This window comes from Schistocerca serialis, chromosome 1, assembly GCF_023864345.2.
Source record: "Schistocerca serialis cubense isolate TAMUIC-IGC-003099 chromosome 1, iqSchSeri2.2, whole genome shotgun sequence".
NCBI lineage: Eukaryota > Metazoa > Arthropoda > Insecta > Orthoptera > Acrididae > Schistocerca > Schistocerca serialis.
Genome location: NC_064638.1, coordinates 1143173661 through 1143187918, shown reverse-complemented (window position 1 = coordinate 1143187918; position 14258 = coordinate 1143173661). Strand labels below are relative to the sequence as shown.

The 14258-nt window shown below is 42.6% G+C and overlaps 1 protein-coding gene across 1 annotated transcript in view; it reads left to right on the top strand.

The window, feature by feature from the left end:
• LOC126455999 (caspase-1-like) overlaps positions 1 to 14258 on the top strand; it is a 71320-nt gene that overhangs the window by 56189 nt on the left and 873 nt on the right. The gene's annotated exons all lie outside the window — the stretch shown is intronic.

Here is a 14258-nt window from a genome sequence, read left to right as displayed (position 1 = left end):
AGCCGGGAATCGAACCCGGACCCTTAGGACTGACATTATGTCGCGCTGAAAACTCAGCTACCGGGGGCGGACAGTTAAGCAACTGGGTCGGTATTACGATTCTCGTCTGTTTCCTTTGCTTTTCATCGACAGTAAGTTTAAAATATAGTTTTAAGTCACTATTATTACCCATTCGGGACAGATTACCACTAAATTGGTTTCGATTCACATTGCCCTGTAAAGGTAAGATGTGTCGTTGACATTTACAAGAGCTAAAGGTGGTGACATGCCTTCCTTCCTCGTATTTACACGTGAATCTTGTTGCGTATCAATAGCTGCATTATGTCAGGTACATTCCTGTTTCGTTAGCAGTAACATATGATTCTCATGGAACAACCGAAAGAAGCCACAAAAGAGCATGAAAGCTGTTCCACGAATTTACATCCATTGGAATCTTTGTTTCATGGTATGATCGCTGTTCCTGTATCTCATATGACATAATCTTTGGTGATAAATCATCGAATCTGTCAATGTTCCATTAAAATGTATTTGTGCAGTGGTCGTCACACTGAGAAATGTAGCACGTCGACATTATTTAACACTGTGTTGAAATTACGTATACTTCATAAATGAAGTCTACAGGTAGCTTTTAATATAGGGAAACTACACTGCTCGAAAGAATTGGGGGAACATGACTTTGGGTGTCTGCCACACTCTAGTGAACAGTAATTGAGGACTGGGTATGTTACCAAGTTATATCTTTATTCTTCGGAAATTAAATACATAGCGAAACATCATTATATCCTCTCTCATTTACATAATAAGAACTGAAATGTCTGAAAGATGTCGAAAACTGATTTTCATTGGACAGTGGGAATCTTAATGACTCGTATGCCCTGCGTGAGCGGTTTATCACCGACTATAACTTACATTGTATGCCCCAAATGCCCATATAAAGCTACGGAGGTTGCTCTGTAGTACACGTTCCCGTTCTTCAATCAGAGCCTTTGAGAGTTCTTGGAGAGTCTTTGGTGGAACAGTACGATCACGACTGTCCAGCATGTCCCACACATGCTGAATGGGGTTTAGGTTGGGACTCCCCGCAGGCCATGGCATGACTTAAATGTCTAGTCTCTGCAGGAAATCCCAGGTGACGACCGCCACCCGGACGCTTGCATTATCATGCATGAGAAAGAGTTTAAGAGCACTAAGGTATGTAGCAGCCACCAGTGGTCCAAAAGGTTCTTTCCGATGTACTGCCTGGCGGTAAGGCGATCATGGACAACGATAAGATCCATGCGTCTGTTGTCTCATCACATGATTACAGAGCCTTGATCGAATCTGTCGATGTCCTGGGCAGCACTGGGCAGGTAACTCTCACTGTGGCTTCTCCACACATGAAAACGGCCTCTACCTTGCGTCAGAGGAAATCTGAACTTGTCTGTGAACAACACGTTTCAAAAATGGTTCAAATGGCTCTGAGCACTATGGGACTCAACATCTTAGGTCATAGGTCCCCTAGAACTTAGAACTACTTACACCTAACTAACCTAAGGACATCACACACACCCATGCCCGAGGCAGGATTCGAACCTGCGACCGTAGCAGTCCCGCGGTTCCGGACTGCAGCGCCAGAACCGCACGGCCACCGCGGCCGGCCAACAGGTTTCGCCAGTGACAAAGTAGCCAGTCGACATGAGAACGACATGACTGAAGCCGTGCTGTGAGATGGTGTCGTGCCAAGCTGGGTACTCGAAAGGACGTCTGAATCGTAGGATCTTGTAACCTGCTCCTTACAGACTGTCAAACAAACGGGTTGGGGTTCACGAGTACCATGGAATGAGGGTGTCCAAAGATTTAGAGCAGAAGTCAGAAGGGCAAGAAGATTCTAGGAGAAGGGCCGTACTGCGGAAGAAATAACTCAGAGACTGGGGAGATACAGAGACATTAAGCAACTATTTAAAGACTGTCTTTGGCAGGCATGAAATGTGAGCTGGAACCGATTCATGGCAGTGAACTTAGGTTTGATCCATGGGGTAATCCGTATAAAATTTGCTGCCAAAAGACAAAATCTCGAGCAATGTTATCAGTTCTCAAACTAGCAGACAGCAGCATGATGGAAAACTGGCGGCAATCCGCTCAATTACTGATGGACACAGTTACACACGATACTGCAGAGAACGAATCTGATGTACACAGAGAACCGCGGAACAGAAGGAGGGAAGCACACTGTGGAGACTGGACAGTTTGAGCATTTTCGAAAGAGAAGGTGAGGAAAGAAATACTGAAACCGAAAAGAAATAAATCACCTGGCCCTGACCGCATCCTGTTGAAGTTCTACAAGCCCTTCATTTGCAAATTACTTTATATTTATGCCCACTATACAACGTTTGTTTACTGAATGGAGGAATATAAATAGATGGAAGAAAGTAAAAGTGATATCGTCGAAAATGGGTGGAGTCAAGGATCTCCGAAGTCTACAGATCAAGTTGCTTTCTCGATAGCTTAGGGAAAGTTCTGAAGATGCTGCAACAATATCATTTCAGAAGCGGAAAGTCAACAGAAGACGCTGTAAATGAGGCGATAAGACTTGTCAGAAACGCTCCACATAAAAATGTCGTAGCCATAACGGTGAAGATCTCCTGGGCGTTCGATCACTTTTTCACCGTTTGAGAATCTTGGACAGCCAACGATCGCTATACGTCTGCTTTAAGAACTACTGTGGAAACAAAGAACCAGCACCGTCGTCCCCAGAAGAAACTTTAACAAAGGAAATTTCAAAAGACTGTCCACAGGGATCCACAAGCGGTCCTGTTTCCTAGGATTTAGCAGTCGACCTGGTGTTGGGAAAGCTACAGGATAATGAAGAGGTCGTAGGAGTAGCGGCATACGCCGACGGCCTGATGATCCCTATGAAGGGAAGCTACGGAAGCAACCTGGAAGTTGAATGTAACAGAGTTGTTCAGTAATAACATCAGTGCCAAGGAGCCAAACTGTCTGTAGCGCCTGGAAAGACCAAATACCTGCTGTTAGGAGGAAATCTTCAAAGAGAACCGGTCATGAAATGAAGCGACAGGTCTATAAAGAGAAAGTCCGTGACCAGATAATAAGGCGTCTTCTTGGACGAACGACAAAATTGTGATGCCACACATTATAGAAATGAGCAAGGGAACCACGAACAGGATCTCTCTCTCTCTCTCTCTCTCTCTCTCTCTCTCTCTCTCTCTCTCTTTCTCTCTCTCCCTCTCCACCCAAACAGGCTTTGGAAGGCCCAACGGTGCCGATCGGCCGCTATGGAGTGGCATGTTGTCAGCACACCGCTCTCCCGGCCGTATGTCAGTTTACGTTACCGGAGCCGCTACTTCTCAGTCAAGTAGCTCCTCAGTTTGCCTCACAAGGGCTGAGTGCAGCCCGCTTGCCAACAGCGCTCGGCAAACCGTATGGTCACCCATCCAAGTGCTAGCCAAGCCCGAGAGCGCTTGACTTCGGTGATCTGAGGGGAACTGGTGTTACCACTGCGGCAAGGCCTATGGCACGAACAGGATAAATCAAAGTATTAGGCGTGCCAGTTACGATTATAAGCTGTCTTAAATGAAATCGTGGGATACTGTCCGGTGATTGTGCCCACGAACTTGTGCTCGTAACACCAGCACGGACAGTTTTCAGGGTGCAATGTAAAATATTTCTTCGGCTGACAGCAGCTTTTGGTACTGTGTCAATTGTGGCGTTGCAAGTAATACTTGGAGTCTGTCCACTCGATCTCCAGACACGAAAAAAAAGCGCGATTTATTGATTGAAGAAGGAAGAATATCACGAAGAGCTGAATTTAATAGAGATACGGGCCACAGGCTAGGAGAAAATTCAAAATCCGATCTTCCACCTATGGCAGAAACGGTGGGATGATGCCCAAAGAGCGAGGAACATCTATAGTTTTTTACCAACTATAAAACAGAGACTGAGAGTATGTTGTTGTTATTGTTGTTTTCAGTCCTGAGACTGGTTTGTTGCAGCTCTCCATGCTACTCTATCCTGTGCAAGCTTCTTCATCTCCCAGTACTTACTGCAACCTACATCCTTCTGAATCTGCTTAGTGTATTCATCACTTGGTCTCCCTCTACGATTTTCACCCTCCACGCTGCCTTCCAATGCTAAATTTGTGATCCCTTGATGCCTCAGAACATGTACTCCCAACCGGTCCCTTCTTCTTGTCAAGTTGTGCCATAAACTCCTCTTCTCCCCAATTCTATTCAATACCTCCTCATTAGTATTGTGATCTACCCATCTGATCTTCAGCATTCTTTTGTAGCACCACATTTCGAAAACTTCTATTCTCTTCTTGTCCAAACTATTTATCGTCCATGTTTCACTTCCATACATGGTTACACTCCATTCAAATACTTTCAGAAACGACTTCCTGACACTTCAATCTGTACTCGATGTTAACAAATATTTCTTCTTCAGAAACGCTTTCCTTGCCATTGCCAGTCTACATTTTATATCCTCTCTACTTCGACCATCATTTTGCTCCCCAAATAGTAAAACTCCTTTACTACTTTAAGTGTCTCATTTCCTAATCTAATTCCCTCAGCATCACCCTTACTGAGAGTAAAGCACCTGAATCTCTCAAGGGGCCTTACGCACTTCTACTGTTCATGGGCCCTTTGCTGTCTACTGGCATCGAATTAGTACAAGAAAAACATCGGAATGTGCCTGTGGTGAAGAATATTCACCAAAATGAACTGTCTGGGGATGTCCGCTGTATACCGATGTAGCTGATATTGATCGGCGGCAACAATCCCAACGGGAGAAACCGGAACAGAAGACTCGATGTCAAGGAGGTACTGTGTTGCGAAGCAGAATGGTATATATTGGCCAACATCCCTGACGCTATTGCAAGAAAGGCTTGGGTAGCGCGTTACCTCATCAACCAGCCCCCGTCTAGTGCACCACGAGAGGTTGCAACTGAAGTTCGAGAAGCAACGCAGCGAAGGCATTGGGGTCAACAGCTGCGTCAGCAGGACTGCTAACGTCGTATGCGACACCATCGTAACAACACCAGAGAGAAACACATCCGTGGGCCGTATCTCGTCACCTAAGAAACCAGAACTGGGGTGACGTTGGCCGGTGTGCTTCTGCGCTCGTCACCGGCAATAACGAAATAGCGATGCCCTCTTGGACCAGGGGAATCATTCTCTGCAACCAGGGAGTAAAGAAATGACGCAGAGGCAGATACGACCGGAACTCCCTCCAAGCACCAAGGAAGTGGTTGGGCATGCCTATGGACTGGGGAGCAATGGAATTCTTTGTGGAATGTGACAGACAAAAACTGGAGTTAACGTACAGTAGTAGACATAGATTTGGTAGTACGTATAGTTTTCGTTCATAGTTAAAATAGGTCTTGTTAAATTACTTTATTATTATTTCCATAGTAGAAATAATTGTGGTGATGGGAGGTAGTATTATACAGGGTAAGTATTAATGTACGCTGCATAACTTCTGTAAGAATCAATATAGCCTGTGTTTTAATTAAAGGTGATTGTTGTTGTCTTCAGTCCAGAGACTGGTTTGATGCAGCTCTCCATGCTACTCTATCCTGTGCAAGCTTCTTCATCTCCCAGTAGCAACTGCAACCTACATCCTTCCGTATTTGTTTAGTGTATTCATCTCTTGGTCTCCCTCTACGATTTTTACCCTCCACGCTGCCCTCCAGTACTAAATTGGTGATCCCTTGATGCCTCAGAACATGTCCTACCAACCGATCCCTTCTTCTAGTCAAGTTGAGACACAAAACTTCTCTTCTCCCCAATCCTATTCAATACCTTCTCATTAGTTACATGATCTACCCATCTAATCGTCAGCATTCTTCTGTAGCACCACATTTCGAAAACTTCTATTCACTTCTTGTCCAAACTATTTATCGTCCATGTTTCACTTCCATACATGGCTACACTCCATACAAATACTTTCAGAAACGACTTCCTGACACTTAAATCTGTACTCGATGTTAACAGATTTCTCTTCTTCAGAAACGCTTTCCTTGCCATTGCCAGTCTACTTTCATATCCTCTCTACTTCGACCATCATCAGTTATTTTGCTCTGCAAATAGCAAAACTACTTTACTACTTTAAGTGTCTCATTTCCTAATCTAATTCCCTCAGCATCACCCGACTTAATTCGACTACATTCCATTATCCTCGTTTTGCTTATGTTGATGTTCATCTTATATCCTCGTTTCAAGACAGTGTCCATTCCGTTCAACTGCTCTTTCAAGTCCTTTGCTGTCTCTGACAGAATTACAATGTCATCGGCAACCTCAAAGTTTTTATTTCTTCTCCATGGATTTTAATACCTACTCCGAATTTTTCTTTTGTTTCCATTACTGCGTGCTCAATATACAGATTGAATAACTTCGGGGAGAGGCTACAACCCTGTCTTACTCCCTTCCCAACCACTGCTTCCCTTTCATACCCCTCGACTCTTATAACTGCCATCTGGTTTCTGTACAAATTGTAAATAGCCTTTCGCTCCCTGTATTTTACCCCTGCCATCTTCAGAATTTGAAAGAGAGTATTCCAGTCAACATTTTCAAAAGCTTTCTCTAAGTCTACAAATGCTAGAAACGTAGGTTTGCCTTTCCTTAATCTTTATTCTAAGATAAGTCGTAAGGTCAGTATTGCCTCACGTGTTCCAGTATTTCTACGAAATCCAAACTGATCTTCCCCGAGGTCGGCTTCTACTAGTTTTTCCATTCGTCTGTAAAGAATTCGTGTTAGCATTTTGCGGCTGTGGCTTATTAAACTGATAGTTCGGTAATTTTCACGTCTGTCAACACCTTCTTTCTTTGGGATTGGAATTATTATATTCTTCTTGAAGTCTGAGGGTATTTCGCCTGTTTCATACATCTTGCTCACCAGATGGTAGAGTTTTGTCAGGACTGGCTCTCCCAAGGCCGTCAGTAGTTCCAATGGAAGGTTGTCTACTCCCGGGGACTTGTTTCGAGTCAGGTCTTTCAGTGCTCTGTCAAACTCTTCACGCAGTATCGTATCTCCCATTTCATCTTCATCTACATCCTCTTCCATTTCCATAATATTGTCCTCAAGTACATCGCCCTTGTACAGATCCTCTATATTCTCCTTCCACCTTTCTGCTTTCCCTTTTTTGCTTAGAACTGGGTTTCCATCTGATCTTTTGATATTCATACAAGTGGTTCTCTTTTCTCCAAAGGTGTTTTTAATTTTCCTTACCCCTAGTGAGATAAGCCTCTACATCCTTTCATTTGCCCTCTAGCCATCCCTGCTTAGCCATTTTACGGTAACAGGCAAAAGTGGAATGGAATAATTAAGTAAAGGTGTCGGACACAGCGGCTCCAGTGACCCTTCTGAGCTCGTACTGCAGTGCTCTTGGGGTTACCGTATAACGCCGCAACGTACAGATGGCCAAATGTTGATCCTAAAGTGGGACAGTAATGCATCGGCGACCTTGTCCAACTAACCTTGTTTACTGAGCTGTCTACCTTTAGCGTGTCCACAACCCATGGAGAACAGATTGCGAGACATTGGCATGTGCGGCAACACGACGGAAAGTCCATCTTTCTTGGATTAAATAAATTGCCCTTGTAACTTGTACTGCATTAAGATGTTGCTTTGCATGTGCCTGGTTGAATACAATGACCGCAAATGACAACTGTTATTTGTGTATCGCACTACAGAACAATGCGACACAGTCACTCACTTTCTTCTGAGGAGTCACCTGATATTGTAATGCATAAAACAACCGATAGATAGCGAATGACTTTAGTTGTCGCATACATTGAGAGCCAAGGTTTTCAGCTATGCAATAAGCCCGGGCGTTGATACACGTGTTACCCTAATTCTCATGAGCGGTCCATAAAAGAGTCATTAATTTTTCTATATTTTCCAAAGCATTATATGTACAGCATGACTGATCCATGAACAGAACTTAAATTCACTGGGTTTGTATTATGGTGCCCACTCTAGCATCTTGACAAAATAGCTACGAAGGAAAACCAAAACTGTAGTTTGTTGGAATATGCGAGATGTTTATCTGCTACAAAAGTGAATCGTACATTCAGGAGGAATTGTGGGAAAGAACCACCATGTAAACAGAGAATTGTGTCTTGGTATTGACAATTTAGGGGCACAGGTTCTTTCTGTAAACAGAAAAGTAGCGGTCTACCAAGTGTGCTAGATGGAACTGTGAAGTAGGCGAGGGAAAGTACTGTACGCAGTCAAAAAAAAAAAAAAAAAAAAAAAAAAAAAAAAATCAACGTCCCGCGCAAGTCACCAAATTGGAAGCCAACAGCACACTGTGTGAAAGAGTTTGAGACAGTGGTTCTTTTGCAACAGTTAAAACGGGCCGACAATTGCCGGTGCCTTCAATTTTGCAGCACTGTGCAACACTCCGTTTAGGATGAACATTTTGCTTCCGAGCTGACATTCAGTGACGAAGCAACCTTCCATTTATCTGGAAGTTTAATCGCCACAATGTGGGAATATGGGGCACTGAAAATCAGCATGACATTGTGGCCCATGAGAGAGATTCGCCGAATATCAATGTTTTCTGTGAAACGACGCAGACGAACCTGTATGGGCTATTTTTCTTCTGTGAAAAGATTGTGATGCGTATCCCTTATAACACCCCGCTGCTTCCCGCGATTTGCGCAAATACAAGTTGACAATGACCATGAATTATGAATTTTGACCCGCGTCGGGGTAAGGCATCCGAATCCGAAGTAAATAATGATTATTCCGGGGGAAACAGGAGACGTTATAACTTGATCGTTATTGAATGAGTAATTTCATTCAATAACGATCGGTATCAGATAGATTATATAATGGTAAGACAGAGATTTAGGAACCAGGTTTTAAATTGTAAGACATTTCCAGGGGCAGATGTGGACTCTGACCACAATCTATTGGTTATGACATGTAGATTAAAACTAAAGAAACTGCAAAAAGGTGGGAATTTAAGGAGATGGGACCTGGATAAACTGAAAGAACCAGAGGTTGTACAGAGTTTCAGGGAGAGCATAAGGGAACAATTGATAGGAATGGGGGAAAGAAATACAGTAGAAGAAGAATGGGTAGCTTTGAGGGATGAAGTAGTGAAGGCAGCAGAGGATCAAGTAGGTAAAAAGACGAGGGCTAGTAGAAATCCTTGGATAACACAAGAAATATTGAATTTAATTGATGAAAGGGGAAAATATAAAAATGCAATAAATGAAGAAGGCAAAGAGGAATACAAACGTCTCAAAAATGAGATCGACAGGAAGTGCAAAATGGCTAAGCAGGGATGGCTAGAGGACAAATGTAAGGATGTAGAGGCTTATCTCACTAGGGGTCAGATAGATACTGCCTACAGGAAAATTAAAGAGACCTTTGGAGACAAGAGAACCACTTGTATGAACATCAAGAGCTCAGATGGAAACCCAGTTCTAAGCAAAAAAGGGAAAGCAGAAAGGTGGAAGGAGAATATAGAGGATCTGTACAAGGGCGATGTACTTGAGGACAATATTATGGAAATGGAAGAGGATGTAGATGAAGATGAAATGGGAGATACGATACTGCGTGAAGAGTTTGACAGAGCACTGAAAGACCTGACTCGAAACAAGTCCCCGGGAGTAGACAACCTTCCATTGGAACTACTGACGGCCGTGGGAGAGCCAGTCCTGACAAAACTCTACCATCTGGTGAGCAAGATGTATGAAACAGGCGAAATACCCTCAGACTTCAAGAAGAATATAATAATTCCAATCCCAAAGAAAGAAGGTGTTGACAGATGTGAAAATTACCGAACTATCAGTTTAATAAGCCACAGCCGCAAAATACTAACACGAATTCTTTACAGACGAATGGAAAAACTAGTAGAAGCCGACCTCGGGGAAGATCAGTTTGGATTTCGTAGAAATACTGGAACACGTGAGGCAATACTGACCTTACGACTTATCTTAGAATAAAGATTAAGGAAAGGCAAACCTACGTTTCTAGCATTTGTAGACTTAGAGAAAGCTTTTGAAAATGTTGACTGGAATACTCTCTTTCAAATTCTGAAGATGGCAGGGGTAAAATACAGGGAGCGAAAGGCTATTTACAATTTGTACAGAAACCAGATGGCAGTTATAAGAGTCGAGGGGTATGAAAGGGAAGCAGTGGTTGGGAAGGGAGTAAGACAGGGTTGTAGCCTCTCCCCGAAGTTATTCAATCTGTATATTGAGCACGCAGTAATGGAAACAAAAGAAAAATTCGGAGTAGGTATTAAAATCCATGGAGAAGAAATAAAAACTTTGAGGTTGCCGATGACATTGTAATTCTGTCAGAGACAGCAAAGGACTTGAAAGAGCAGTTGAACGGAATGGACACTGTCTTGAAACGAGGATATAAGATGAACATCAACATAAGCAAAACGAGGATAATGGAATGTAGTGGAATTAAGTCGGGTGATGCTGAGGGAATTAGATTAGGAAATGAGACACTTAAAGTAGTAAAGTAGTTTTGCTATTTGGGGAGCAAAATAACTGATGATGGTCGAAGTAGAGAGGATATAAAATGTAGACTGGCAATGGCAAGGAAAGCGTTTCTGAAGAAGAGAAATTTGTTAACATCGAGTATAGATCTAAGTGTCAGGAAGTCTTTTCTGAAAGTATTTGTATGGAGTGTAGCCATGTGTGGAAGTGAAACATGGACGATAAATATATTGGAAAAGAAGAGAATAGAAGCTTTGGAAATGTGGTGTTACAGAAGAATGCTGACGATTAGATGGGTAGATCAGATAACTAATGAGGAAGTATTGAATAGGATTGGGGAGAAGAGAAGTTTGCGGCACAACTTGACCAAAAGAAGGGATCGGTTGGTAGGACATGTTCTGAGGCATCAAGGGATCACCAATTTAGTATTGGAGGGCAGCGTGGAGGGTAAAAATCGTAGAGGGAGACCAAGAGATGAATACACTAAGCAGATTCAGAAGGGTGTAGGTTGCAGTAAGTACTGGGAGATGAAGAACCTTGCACAGGATAGAGTAGCATGGAGAGCTGCATCAAACCAGTCTCAGGACTGAAGACCACAACAACAACAACGATCGGTAAATGAAATAATGGAAATAATTTGGAAATAAATTTTTGCCAGTGGAAATTTTGCCGAAAGAAGTGATTAAGTTGTAAAAGTAATTAAGAAATCGTTAGCCAGCTCAACTGATGAGCGACAGTACTGTTAAGTACGTGAATAATTGTATCAAAAATAAAGTTTACCTGTTTGTAGTGCAGCAGGTGGAACGGGAACTTTTACGGAAGTGCTGTGTCAGGCTCAGCAGTCATAAAACAATGTCATAACAATCTAACTACACTTGTTTTGTTCATAATTTGTCAGCTAAGTGCAATGCTGACAACACAGATAATTATTCATCGAGATTTTGAATAATGGACTGTCATTCTGTCTTTAAAATTAGGTACTTTGCTCAGTTTAATCTACTGATAATGAAATATATTGCCAATAATTAACTATGTTTTGACTGATAGTAATTCATTAATTGGGGGATTGTCATGTGGAATAAGCTTTATAGTTTCATGAAATATCCTTGAATTAACTTCAGATGAATATGCATTGAAATAAATCTTAATAATCAAATTTATTACTTCAGTCTATTATTATGTTACTACGGTTGGCGTAAGCTTATTAAGTGCAACAATTAACTACGATAACCAGTCTGGAATTTACTCTTCACCGTCTATGCAAATAATTTGATAATTAACATATTTTCTCTTGATAATGACGTGACACATTCGGTTCAATAAGGTAAGGATTGGAAGGAACCTACTTGGTGTTATTGTCGGGTGGAATGTAACTGCAACACTTCGATTATAAAGTGCTTGTTATTAACTGTTCAACTTCAGAGAAAAGCAGTCACTGGCAAGCCTTCTACAATTTTATCCTACGAAAATTACGTAGATCTTACTTCCCTCGTTGTCGGTGGATCGACGGAAGTCCATGGCAGCGACACAATGCGGCATCGGGCTTTTACTGTTACGGCTTGGGCCCACAGTGCGCTTCACATTGAAGTCCTCGTTTCTTCAGCACTATGTCCGTTAATCCATAATAATTGGCCCGGCCATGCTTCCAGATATGCCGACCTTTACTTTCCCGTCGTACTTGGATCCACACACTAGCCGTTAGATGTAACACAGCTAGGACTAGCAGCACTCGACTGTACGCCTTACTCCGAGCACGGCGTCACTGCTACTACTGCCCGCTGGCGCGCTCCCGCGCCAAGCGGCGCGACAAAACAATCTGACTTCAACGTTAACTAAATATGCCCTGACTTGCCACTGTTAAATATTACATAAGTTAAACATAGTATTTACAATACATATTTACACTAGACAATACATCGTATACAAACAGTTTCATGTGTTAAGTAAACGAAAAAATTCATAGCAAGGACTGCGTTGTAGCGTCACACCGTTACCTCGATATGATGCGACTGTTGTTGTTTCCACAACTAACTGCTGATTCCGAGAATTTCTTCTTCCAACAAGGTGGGTCACCTCATTCGAGTACCCATGTACGTCACTACACAAACAACGAACTTCCGCATGACTGCATTGGGCGTAATGGTGAAGATGATGGGTCTCCATTCCCTTGGCCCCCTTGGTCTTCTGACCTAATGCCTTGTGACTTTTTATTTTGGGGTTCCATTAAGGACCGTGTTTACTTATTCCCACTGCCAAGAACGCTGAAGCATCTCAGAGAAAGCACCAGTACTGTTGCGTTGACCATTGACAGGCTGTTCCTACACAAGGTATGCAATGAACTTGATATTGCTTGGATGACGTCTCGTGTGACCAGAGGGCCACTCATAGAATATTAATGGATTTAAAACTGCAAACTTGGCGAGTTTGCGGTTGCATGAATGCATCCGTCATATTTGTACACGTAATATTTCGGGAAAAGAGCTTTGAAAACGAATGGGTCATTTATAGTAGCACTGTAGAATACGAAGTGTCAAAACTTGCAACACCACTTCTTTTGATTCTCCAATGATTTGGAAATTTTTCGTAGGAAATTTCAGTAGTTTCAGTAATTACGACGACAGTTTGTAACTTGCGAAGTGTGTCAAGTACATGATACGCTACTTTGTGTTGAAATGTGATCACGATCGGTCACTACATGATTGGTCTACGAAATGCAAACTGCGCACTACATCTCCAGGAGAAAAAAATTCAGGCGAGGGGCAGTCATAGCGCCAGAGTTCCAGACTTCAGAATGGGTTAAAGTGGCCTGAAAACTTCTGATTACCCCAGACGTGGATGTGGGTAAAGTGTCTTACGGATGCTGGCCTGAGGAATCGGACCTCGTTTCTCTTATCCATGCCGACCCCTATGTCTACACCATCATCATCATCATCATCATCATCATCATCATCATTTAAGACTGATTATGCCTTTCAGCGTTTAGTCTGGAGTCCCCCTTATAAAATTCCTCCATGATCCCCTATTCAGTGCTAACATTGGTGCCTCTTCTGATGTTAAGCCTATTACTTCAAAATCATTCTTAACCGAATCCAGGTATCTTCTCCTTGGTCTACCCCGACTCCTCCTACCCTCTACTGCTGAACCCATGAGTCTCTTGGGTAACCTTGCTTCTCCCATGCGTGTAACATGACCCCACCATCTAAGCCTGTTCGCCCTGACTGCTACATCTATAGAGTTCTTCCCAGTTTTTCTTTGATTTCCTCATTGTGGACACCCTACTGCCATTGTTCCCATCTACTAGTACCTGCAATCATCCTAGCTACTTTCATATCCGTAACCTCAACCTTGTTGATAAAGTAACCTGAATCCACCCAGCTTTCGCTCCCATACAACAAAGTTGGTCGAAAGATTGAACGGTGCACAGATAACTTGGTCTTGGTACTGACTTCCTTCTTGCAGAAGAGAGTAGATGGTAGCTGAGCGCTCACTGCATTAGCTTTGCTACATCTCGCTTCCAGTTCTTTCACTATGTTGCCATCCTGTGAGAATATGCATCCTAAGTACTTGAAGCTGTCCACTTGTTCTAACTTTGTTCCTCCTATTTGGCACACAATTCGTTTATATCTCTTTCCCACTGACATTACTTTCGTTTTGGAGATGCTAATCTTCATACCATAGTCCTTACATTTCTGATCTAGCTCTGAAATATTACTTTGCAAACTTTGAATCGAATCTGCCATCACAACTAAGTCATCTGCATATGCGAGACTGCTTATTTTGTGTTCTCATATCTTA